The sequence below is a fragment of the Manacus candei genome, unplaced genomic scaffold (genome assembly GCF_025592945.1).
Source record: "Manacus candei isolate 608988 ecotype Guabito, Panama unplaced genomic scaffold, ASM2559294v1 h1tg000202l, whole genome shotgun sequence".
NCBI lineage: Eukaryota > Metazoa > Chordata > Aves > Passeriformes > Pipridae > Manacus > Manacus candei.
In genome coordinates this window covers 86,961-96,891 of record NW_026138250.1, presented here as the reverse complement: position 1 = coordinate 96,891, position 9,931 = coordinate 86,961, and the positions used below count along the sequence as shown (strand labels likewise).

Below are 9,931 nucleotides of genomic sequence, written 5' to 3'. Positions count from 1 at the left end.
CCTGCCGGCCTGTACTTTGAATTTCCTGCCCAGGCTGTAATTTGAATTTCCACTGGGTGCTGGCAAAGCCCCCCTGGGGGTGAGCCCCGGTGCCTGGCAGGAGCGGAGCGGGCTTGCGGGGCCCTCCTGGCAGGCGTTGTGTTTAAGGGAAGGGCAGGGGAGCCTTTCTGTGGCCCAGAGGAGCTGCAGTGTTCTTTCTTCCTCTCTGGAGGACTAAGAACTAAAAAAATAAAAACCAAACGAGAAAGAAAAGAAAATGAAAAATAAAGAGAATAAAAAATTAAGGAAATAAAGAAGGAAATAGAAAAATACAAAAGAACATTAAAGAAAAAAATAAAAGCGAGCAAACTAAAAAGGCAATAAAATAACAAGTGAAATGAAAGAGAAATACAACTCTTCTTGGGCACCCCAGGGTTTACTCCGCGTCCCGCCCTCCGCCCCGTCACTTGGGGGTCCCCCCTAAAGTGTGCGAAGGGGACCCCAAAAGGTGGGCGGGGGAACCCCAGGGAGCCGAAAAGGCAGCGGAGGGGGAGCGGCGAAATGTGAGGGAGGGCCCCGGAGAAGCGGGCGAGGCGCGCGCAGTGCGAGAGCGAAGGCGGGCGGTGCGGGATCTTGCGGCGCTGGGATTAAATCTTGGCTCTCTGGGGTTCGAACTGGGGGCGAGGGGCGGTGCCCGATCAGGACCAGCGGGGGCTGCGGCCGCTCCCGGCGCTGCCGAGGCTGCCGGGGAGGGACCGGCCTGTGCTGGGGGCACGGGGTTCGTTCCTTGGGGTCGAGGGCGGCAGCGGGAGCGGCGCTGCGGGGCGGGACGGGCGGGAGGGGCCGGGGCAGGGCGGGGAAGCCGCGGCGGGGCCCGGGGGCTGCAGCTCTGTGGCTTCGCCACTGGCTTTGCAGACATTTGCCACCTTCAGAGGAGGCACAAATCCCCGCGGAGCTGAGCGAGGGGTGCGGGGAGTGCAGCGAGCTGGGGCGGGGCTGTGACCAGGGCAGGGTGTGCGCAGTGCCCCAAAACCCGCACCCAAAACCAGCCCGGAACAGCCCCGGAGCCCAGAGCGAAGCGCCGCGGGATCGCGCCGGCCCCGCCCCTCGGCCCGCCCAGGCCCGCCCCCCGGCTCGCGCCGCTCCGCCCGGCCCCGCCCCTCGGCCCGCCCAGGCCCGCCCCCCGGTCCGCCCGAGCCGCCCCTCGGCCCGCCCGGCCCCGCCCCCCGGCCCGCCCGGCCCCGCCCCTCGGCCCGCCCAGGCCCGCCCCCCGGCCCGCCCGGCCCCGCCCCTCGACCCGCCCAGGCCCGCCCCCCGGCCCGCGCCAGCCCCGGCCCCCGGCCCGCCCGGCCCGCCCCCAAGAAGGCCGCTGTCCCCGCAGGCCCCGCTCCCCTTGTCCCGGGAGAGCTCCCGGCCGGGCCGTGACCGCGGAGCTCCCACCCGCCCTTCCCCGGCCCCAGCAGCGCCCGCCGGGGCTGCGGCGGGAGCCGCGCGGAGGGAACGGGGGGCGGGGCCGCGCCGAGGGGCGGGGCCGGGCTGAGCGGGCGGGGCGGGGCCGCAGGGCCAGGCGGGCTGGGATTGGGCGGAGGCGCTCGAGTGCTGATTGGGCAGCGCTGCCGGCCCGCGGTATAAAGGGCCGGCGGGGCAGGTGGGGGCGGTTGTGTGTGGGGGCTGAGGGTGCGGCCCCGCTGCTGCCCGGGCTGCGGAGGGGAGAGCGCCTTGGCCGCTGGGTTTGTGCACCGGGGCAGCCGGGGGTGTTTAGGGGCGCCTTGTGCTGGGCGGCGGGACCCGGGTAAGCCCCTTACCTGCCGGGTGACCCCGTGGGGAGCCGTGGCAGGGCTGTGGGGCCGGTGCTCTCTGGGTGTTTCAGGCTTTGCCTCGGCATCCCAAAGGCTTTCCCCGTGCAGGGTTAGGAGGCAAAGACTGGTCTCAGTTTCTTGGTGCTGCATTAACGCTTTTTGCTCCTTTTCTGTCCAGTCGTGCCCTCCCTGGGGCTCAGCTCAGGTCCGTGCCCAGCGGCTGGTGGAGTGTGGCGAGTTGTGCTTCCTGCCGGGCGGGAGCTGCCTTGGGAAGCTGCTCTGTCCCCACGGCTGGGCCGAGCTGGGAACTTGGACAGGGAAGGGCAGGGCCCGTCCTGCCCGTGAGAATTGGGTTTGGCTGGGGGAGGATGGAATGGAGTGTGTGCCTGTTAACTCCAAGGAGAGCCAACAGCTGGGAGAGACCCCGAGCAGGTTTGGTGCCACGAGAGCAGCTTCAAAAGACCTTGAGTGTTGGAGAAATGTCCAGGAGACCTGGTTCCTCTTTTGCAAGGAGGCAGTTTGCAAGGACAGGGGGGGTTGCTGTGCTCTCTAGCAAAAAAAGGTTTCCTTGCTCTCTCAGCAGGATGTCGAGTGCCACCGTGTCCCTGAGGTCACCCTTTCTGCTGTTGGGAGAGCACGAGGCGGATGGAGAGGATCCCCAGGCATCTGCAGGAACAAGGGACTTGTATGATTCCAACTTGCCTACTGCAGCTGTAGGATGGACTTGCAAGATACCATTGGGAATGTGCCAGCACTCCTGCTGGAGTTTTATTATGCTGTATTTGAACACAATGAGTAAAACTAAAGTCGGGTCTGTTCTGGAGTGTGTTACACTTGTCCTTCCCTCTGTTTATTTTCTGTTTTGGAAAGCACGGTCTGGGGTTCCTGGGCACTTCTTATTAAATGATACTATGAAAATAATTTTGTACTGAAAGGGGAAAGGAGTTGTCTGTGAAAGTTCAGATGTCAATGATAAAACCCTTATGTATTTTCAGTCAGTAAGCTCTTAACGTACCTTAGTGTGTAGGAATGCCTGGCTTCTAAAACTCACCAGCTGAGTCTTACAGGTTTCTTTGAAGAGCTGTTTTCAGGCAGGCAAATTGCCCCCCAGGAGGGACTCTGTGCCTGCTCTCCCGTGGCTCCAAGGGATCTCTGGCCCTTCACGCCGGCACCGAGATTTTCTCGGGAAGGGCCTCAGATCCCCGGACCAGTCTGGGACACAGGCAAGATCCCCCTGCATTTTGGGACCAAATTGGCCCCTGGAGGGACAGTGCTGTTGGTGCCCCCCGGGTTGGGGCACCCCGAGGACTCCAGCGCGCACCGAAAGGATTATTCGGGGAGATCCTCGGGGTGCCCGGCCCTGGGGAGCTCAAAGCAAGGTCCCTGCCATGGATTCAGGCATTGCTGAGAGTATCCCAGGGGTCCCTGTCCCTGCTAGACAGGGAGCTCTCTAATGGGCTGTAATTGGGTTCGAAAAGTGGTGCTCCAAGTGCCAAACAAGTGTGGGATTGGGATTAAGAAATGAGCAGTGAGGGTGCAATTGGCTGTTTTCTCTGGAATGTGACTGTGAGAGCTGCAGGAGTGCCAGGTGTGTGTTCCAGTCCCCAGTATTTGGTTTGCACATGTCCTGCTCAGACACAGGTCCAACTTCCTCAGTCCTTAACCCAAGAGAGGGAGAATGAAGGACTGGCAGTGTTAAGGTGATTGGTGTGACAGGGGTCAAACTGGGAAAACATTGGGGAATTCCTCAGTTGGTCTGTTTGCCAAACTCACCCAAACCTCTGCTAGGAAGAGATGGACTGGAAAAGTTGAGGCAGAAATGAAATGGAAAACAGGGGCTATTGAAACTGTAATTGCTGAAACTAAATGTGTCCAAGCAGCAGCTCTTGTTGTGCAGGGAATAACTCCTGTCAGCAACAAGGCCCCCACTGAAGTGGCAGCTGCAGTTGTTCCTGTGGTGTGGGCCAGTGGAGCTGCAGGAGAGTGGAAGAGGGCAGAACCTGTAGGTATTACCCCTGATGTGGGATCTCTCCAGGTAAGGTCAAGCCAGTATCCTTTAAAATCAGAATGCCAGACTGGATTGGTTGCAGGAACAGCTGAATTTGCTCCTCCTGGTTTGCTTGTAGGACGTGAATGCAAGAACCTGCCAAGAAAAGCAGTGGCCAAGGACATTGATTAGTGCAGGACCTGAGAGAACCCCCTGAAATGACAACCTGGAGTACTTTCCAGTATTGGATTGAAAAGATGGCCTTTGCTGCATCTCCTTGATCAAGGAAAGCCGAGAAACCTTTGCTTTTGCAGGAGAAAATCTGGAAATCGGGCAGGAAGAAGAGAAGCCCCCTGACTCCTCCCTGAGCCCCAGACAGCCCATGAACTGCCTTGCTGGGAATGGTGGGATGGGCTGGACTCTGCATTGCTCCTTCTGGATGTGTGGTAAGGCTGTTATGGCAACTTTTTGAATAGATGGTGCAAGGGCAGCCTTTAAGCAGCTGAAGCATTCCCTGAGGAGAGCTCTGGGTCTGCCAGATGTGTCAGAACTGTTGGAAGCATCTTTGGTGGGGAGGGCAAACAAAGGCCAAGGTGTGCAGTGACCCCCTGAGAAGGGACTTTGAGTTAATGGCATCCCTGATGGTGAACTTTGTGGGCTGTTCCCCCTGTAGGGCAGGTGATAGTTCCAGCTACAGTGATGGGAAAAATGGTTAAAAAAGAGCCCCAAAAGCTGGAAATGCTCCTGGAGGCTCTTGGCAAAGAGAGTTTGCTGAGTTCCCCCTGACAGAAGGGCAGTGATAGCTTTTGAGTGCTGGTAGATCCTTTGAATAGGTAGCCTTGAGTGTGTCCTTGTTGCCCCAGTAGGCCTTGTCCACCTCCCCATCTTCCAGGAGATACACAAATTAAAGTTTCAAATGCTCTCCCTAACCCTTTGCTGATTGAGGCTCTCCCCTCAGGAACTGCAGGAACTCCTGGTGCCGCCTGGGCCGATGGATTGGACGCCCCAGCCCCTCCGTTCCTGCCCAGCCACTGGGGCCGTGTCCAGTGGTGGCACTGCCAGCCCTGCAGGTGAAGTGGGAAGGGCCTTTGCAGGTCTGGTGGGTCACATTTATAGCAGGTAAAGTTGCAGAAAAAGGACCTGGGGTCTGTTATTCTTGAGTTCAGAAAGCTCCTTTTGGTTGGTGAGCAGGACAAAGTGGATCCTTAAGAGTTCCCATCTGTGTTTGTGTCTCAGCCTGTGTTAGGATTCAGGGCTGTAGCTGTTGTTGTCACTGAGGAGTCAAACTGTGCTTTAAGTAATGGGACACTGGCTTAGTGGACAAGTGTCAGGAAAAAATGGGGAATGATATGTGCATGTTGAGATGTAACAAGGGCTAATCCTTTTTGCAGTGGGATGGAGCCTGGAAAGTGCACAGAGCTGAGCCCAGGGATGTAAAGGGACCAAGCAAGGGAGGTGAAGAAAGAAGGAAGAAGGGAAGTGAGGCAGCAGGCAAGCAGCACCAAGTTGCTGTGTAAGCAGGTGAGTTGTGTTGAGGTTCCTCAGGCAGGCACTGAGGACTTGGAGGGCTCCAGACAGAGCAGACCTGGGAAGGCCCTCGGTGAAGCCCCTTGGAAACCTTCTAAGGGTGGGTGTGTATGGTGATAAGTGTTGGGAAATGTCCTGAATGTGGAACAGGAATGCAGGGAAGGAAAATAAATCCTCTCCTAATGCTGCCATATCAGCTGCAGTGGAGACACCTGTGTGTGCCCTTTGGGAGCTGATTGTCAAGGCACCCGGTGGGGCTGGGATAATTCAATATCATAGAAATAAAAGATTGCCTGGCTTATAAAAGTTGTAAATTGAGTCTTAGAGGCTCCTTTGAAGAGCTGATTTCAGGCAGCAGAATTGCCCCCCAGGAGGGACTCTGTGCCTGCTCTCCCGTGGCTCCAAGGGATCTCTGGCCCTTCACGCCGGCACCGAGATTTTCTCGGGAAGGGCCTCAGATCCCCGGACCAGTCTGGGACACAGGCAAGATCCCCCTGCATTTTGGGACCAAATTGGCCCCTGGAGGGACAGTGCTGTTGGTGCCCCCCGGGTTGGGGCACCCCGAGGACTCCAGCGCGCACCGAAAGGATTATTCGGGGAGATCCTCGGGGTACCCGGCCCTGGGGAGCTCAAAGCAAGGTCCCTGCCATGGATTCAGGCATTGCTGAGAGTATCCCAGGGGTCCCTGTCCCTGCTAGACAGGGAGCTCTCTAATGGGCTGTAATTGGGTTCTAAAAGTGGTGCTCCAAGTGCCAAACAAGTGTGGGATTGGGATTAAGAAATGAGCAGTGAGGGTGCAATTGGCTGTTTGCTCTGGAATGTGACTGTGAGAGCTGCAGGAGTGCCAGGTGTGTGTTCCAGTCCCCAGCATTTGGTTTGCACATGTCCTGCTCAGACACAGGTCCAACTTGCTCAGTCCTTAACCCAAGAGAGGGAGAATGAAGGACTGGCAGTGTTAAGGTGATTGGTGTGACAGGGGTTAAACTGGGAACACATGGGGTAATTCCTGAGTCTCTCTCTTTGCCAAACTCACCCAAACCTGTGCTAGGAAGAGATGGACTGGAGTCTCTCATCCCCTGGGCCGTTGTCCTGCATGACCTGGGAGCCTCTGGGATTAGACTGGCCTGGGCAGACAGGGAGCAGTTTGTCCTGTGGAGCTGGGCTGGGTTTGTTGAGGATGCCTTGGGAGGCAGGGCTGGAGAGGCTCCTCTGTTGGCTGTAGTGGTGGAAGGTTGTAGCAGCAGGGCTGGAGCCTTCGCCCTCCTGCTCCCCCCGTGAGCCCCGACGGGCCCGTGCCCTTGGCAATGGAGGGCCCCCCATTGCTGAGTCAGCGGTTCCGGGGGCCAGGAGGGATGGGATCAGGATGCCGAGCTCCGCCCAGGGCCGGGGCTGCCAGTGTTCAACCATGCAGGGAACTGAAAGCACAGGGAGATGGAGGCCAAGCTGCAGCACAGGGATGGGTGAGAAAAGACCCTGGTCCTCAGGTGGAGCTTTGAATTCCCTGGAAAAATGGATCCTGTCAGATGGATCAGGCCCTTGTGGGTGCTGGAGCAGAGGCCTCTCTCATTTTTGGTCACCCTGAAAGGTTGCAAGGACAGCAAGTTCTGACTGCAGGATGAGGTGGCAAACAAAGTGAAGTGGTCCAGAGTAAAGCTGAGGCTAAAATTGGTCCTGTGCCAGAGCAGCCTCGTGCAGTGCTTGTTGCTGTCCCTGAGTGTCCCATTGCAGTGGATATTTCCAAGGGTGCCTTGTGCTGGGGAGCACTGGGGCAGTTCCCTTTCCCTGGGCAGGGCAGGCAGGGCACGTTTCCCCCCTCGAGGGTGGCTCCACAGTCCCCCCCTGTGCCCTGGGAGCGTGGCAGAACACCTGGACCCACTGTCCTTGCCAGAGAGGGCACAAGGGATGGTTGGATGGGGGAGGGAATGGCTCAGGGAGTACAAGCACCATTACAATGAGTAGGGCAGCACCTGGAAAGGAAGGGGGGAGTTAATCCAGACAAAATCCAAGCACCTGCCCAACCTGTGATATTTTTAGGAACTCAGTGGTGCTGTGCTCCCCAGGAAGTATTGCCCAGGACTAGGCAGGAGACTTCAGGCTCTGTCACCCCCAGAGCAAGTGTCCAGGGGCAGGCAGTGGGGAGGCAGCTCTGTTGTTGAGGATGGGGTTATTTTCTCTGCTTTATTTTGTCTCCAGAGATGTTCTTCCCGTTAATCCAAACTGACTCCATCTCCTAACTCTCTGAAGAGGTTTTCTGCTTTTTGTGGGAGGGTAAGGTTTGGGTTCTAACTATAGAAGAGCCAACAAAATAAAGGCTTCGTGGCAAACAAATGGTGTCTCCCAAACTCTTTGTACTTCAAATAGATGCCTTTATTCTTAGTTTTTTCTTATTGGTATTCTCAAGGTACTTAATACCCTGTCTACAGTTATTTATTTTGGCTTCTCTTTTTTATTTGTTACAGAGTTGATGTGACTGACTTCTTTTTGAAATGCAGCAGTGCTCTCAAGGATATTTCCCCCCCACTCCTGGGCTTGTGCAGGGCTGTTGAGTCCGTGTGTGCCACTGTTCTTGTCCCAGGGGGACCGAGTGACATTTGGAACCAAACCTGGGGACTTGAACTCTAGGAATGTTTCTGTGTCTTTGAATTTTAAATTGCACATGAAGCAGAAATATGTTTGTGTTTTCCAGGTTATATTGTCATGAAAATAGAAATGCATCATTGGATCTTACTCCTCTGAGGGCAAACCACCAGACTGATCATTTCTTAGTCCATCAGACCCAGTGCCAGGAACTCAGAGGGGTGTTTGTGTGCAAATGTGCTGAGTGGTGGTGGCCCCCGTGAGACTGTGACCAGCTGGAAATGTGTGTGTGTGTGTGTGCAGAGCTGGGCTGGATCCCTTGGGATTTGGCTCCCAGATCCCCCCCAGCCTTCAGGAAAACCAGAGGCCACCGAACCCTGAGGGAAGGGAGTCCCATTTGCAGAAGGGTTTGTAGATTGGGGAAAAGCTCTCCAGAACAAAGCCTGTGTTCCAAACCCCTTCAGGCCAAAGTCAAGGAGCACAAACCCTGGAGTCATCAAGTTATGAAGTTTGGTTCAAACCATTTCCTAATAAGTCAGTTTTAATGAAGTGTTAAAAGGAGAACTTAAATAAGGGTAATTTCTGATGGAGAATAATGGGAAGAAGTGGTTTAAGTTCCCTAAACATGTTTTATATCAGTCCATGGTTATTTAATTGAGCATTGTTTGGAATTTTTCTTTTTGCATTGTTCCTGGTGTACTTTTCTCTATCTAAGGGATGTTTGGAGGTCATTTTGATTGCTTGAAGGTTTTTAATGTCAGTGCTGGATTGGGGTGGACAGTCATTGTAACATGATTTAGAGTTGGATGCATTTTATTCTGTGTGCCCTGTTTGATGTCTCGTGTTCAGCGAGTGACTGGTCAGAGTTTGGCCCAAGCCTTTGTTTTTCAGGTGAAAAAGCCGAAGGGGGAATTGTAGTTGCAGCTTTGCCCTTGAGCTGCAGCTGGAGCCTGGCCAAAGAACAAGGCAAAGCTCCCTGGGGAAGGAAGGGGGAGCCAGAGAAGAAAAGCAGCTGCAGCCAGAAAGGTGGGTTTGGGCGGGAGAAGAGGGGCTGTGACCCAGCAAGGGGCTCTGGAGGGCTCTGGGGTCCCTATAGGGGCTCTGGGGTCCCTATAGGGGCTCTGGGATCCCTATAGGGGCTCTGGGGTCCCTATAGGGGCTCTGGGGTCCCTATAGGGGCTCTGGGGTCCCTATAGGGGCTCTGGGGTCTCTATAGGGGCTCTGGGGTCTCTATAGGGTCCCTGTAGGGGCTCTGGGGTCCCTGTAGGGGCTCTGGGGTCTCTATAGGGTCCCTGTAGGGGCTCTGGAGTCTCTATAATGGCTCTGGGGTCCCTATAATGGCTCTGGGGTCTCTGTAGGGGCTCTGGGGTCTCTGTAGGGTCCCTGTAGGGGCTCTGGGGTCTCTGTAGGGTCCCTGTAGGGGCTCTGGGGTCTCTGTAGGGGCTCTGGGGTCTCTATAGGGTCCCTGTAGGGGCTCTGGGGTCCCTATAATGGCTCTGGGGTCCCTATAATGGCTCTGGGGTCTCTGTAGGGGCTCTGGGGTCCCTCTCCTGGCTCGGGGTCCCTCTCCCTGCCGGCACAGGAGCTGCTGCCGCCCCAGCAAGAGGCAGAGGAGTCGCTGCCCAGAAGCAAGAACTCACTGAGAGCTGAACTGGGGCCGTGTGGGCAGGGCCAGAGGGGAGCAAAGGAAGGGATTTGTTGCTAAGAAAAGAAATAAAGTTTGGGTCATTTGTTGGGGAGATTTGTGTCAGTTTCTGATCATTTTTGGGGGTTAATTTTAGTGAGTTTCTGGTCATTTTTGGGGGAGATTTGCCTGACGGATCATTTTTTAGGAGAGATTTGGGTCAGTTTTGGGTCATTTTTTGGGGTTGTTTTTGGTAAGTTTCTGGTCATTCTTTGGGGAGATTTGGGTGAGTTCGGGGCATTTTTGGGGGTGATTTGGGTCAGTTTCTGGTCATTTTTTGGGGAGATTTGGCTGACTTGTGGGTGATTTATTGGGGAGATTTGGGTGAGTTTCTGACCATGTTTTTGGGGAGATTTGGGTGAGTTTCTGGCCATTTTT

The 9,931-nt window shown here is 55.8% G+C and overlaps 1 long non-coding RNA gene across 1 annotated transcript; it reads left to right on the top strand.

Moving 5' to 3' along the window:
• Nucleotides 1-2,878: 2,878 nt before the first annotated feature.
• On the top strand, nt 2,879-8,953 carry LOC127464234 (uncharacterized). The gene is made up of 3 exons (XR_007901259.1): nt 2,879-4,835; nt 5,157-5,286; nt 7,752-8,953. It is a non-coding gene; the product is annotated as an uncharacterized LOC127464234 (long non-coding RNA).
• Nucleotides 8,954-9,931: the final 978 nt, after the last annotated feature.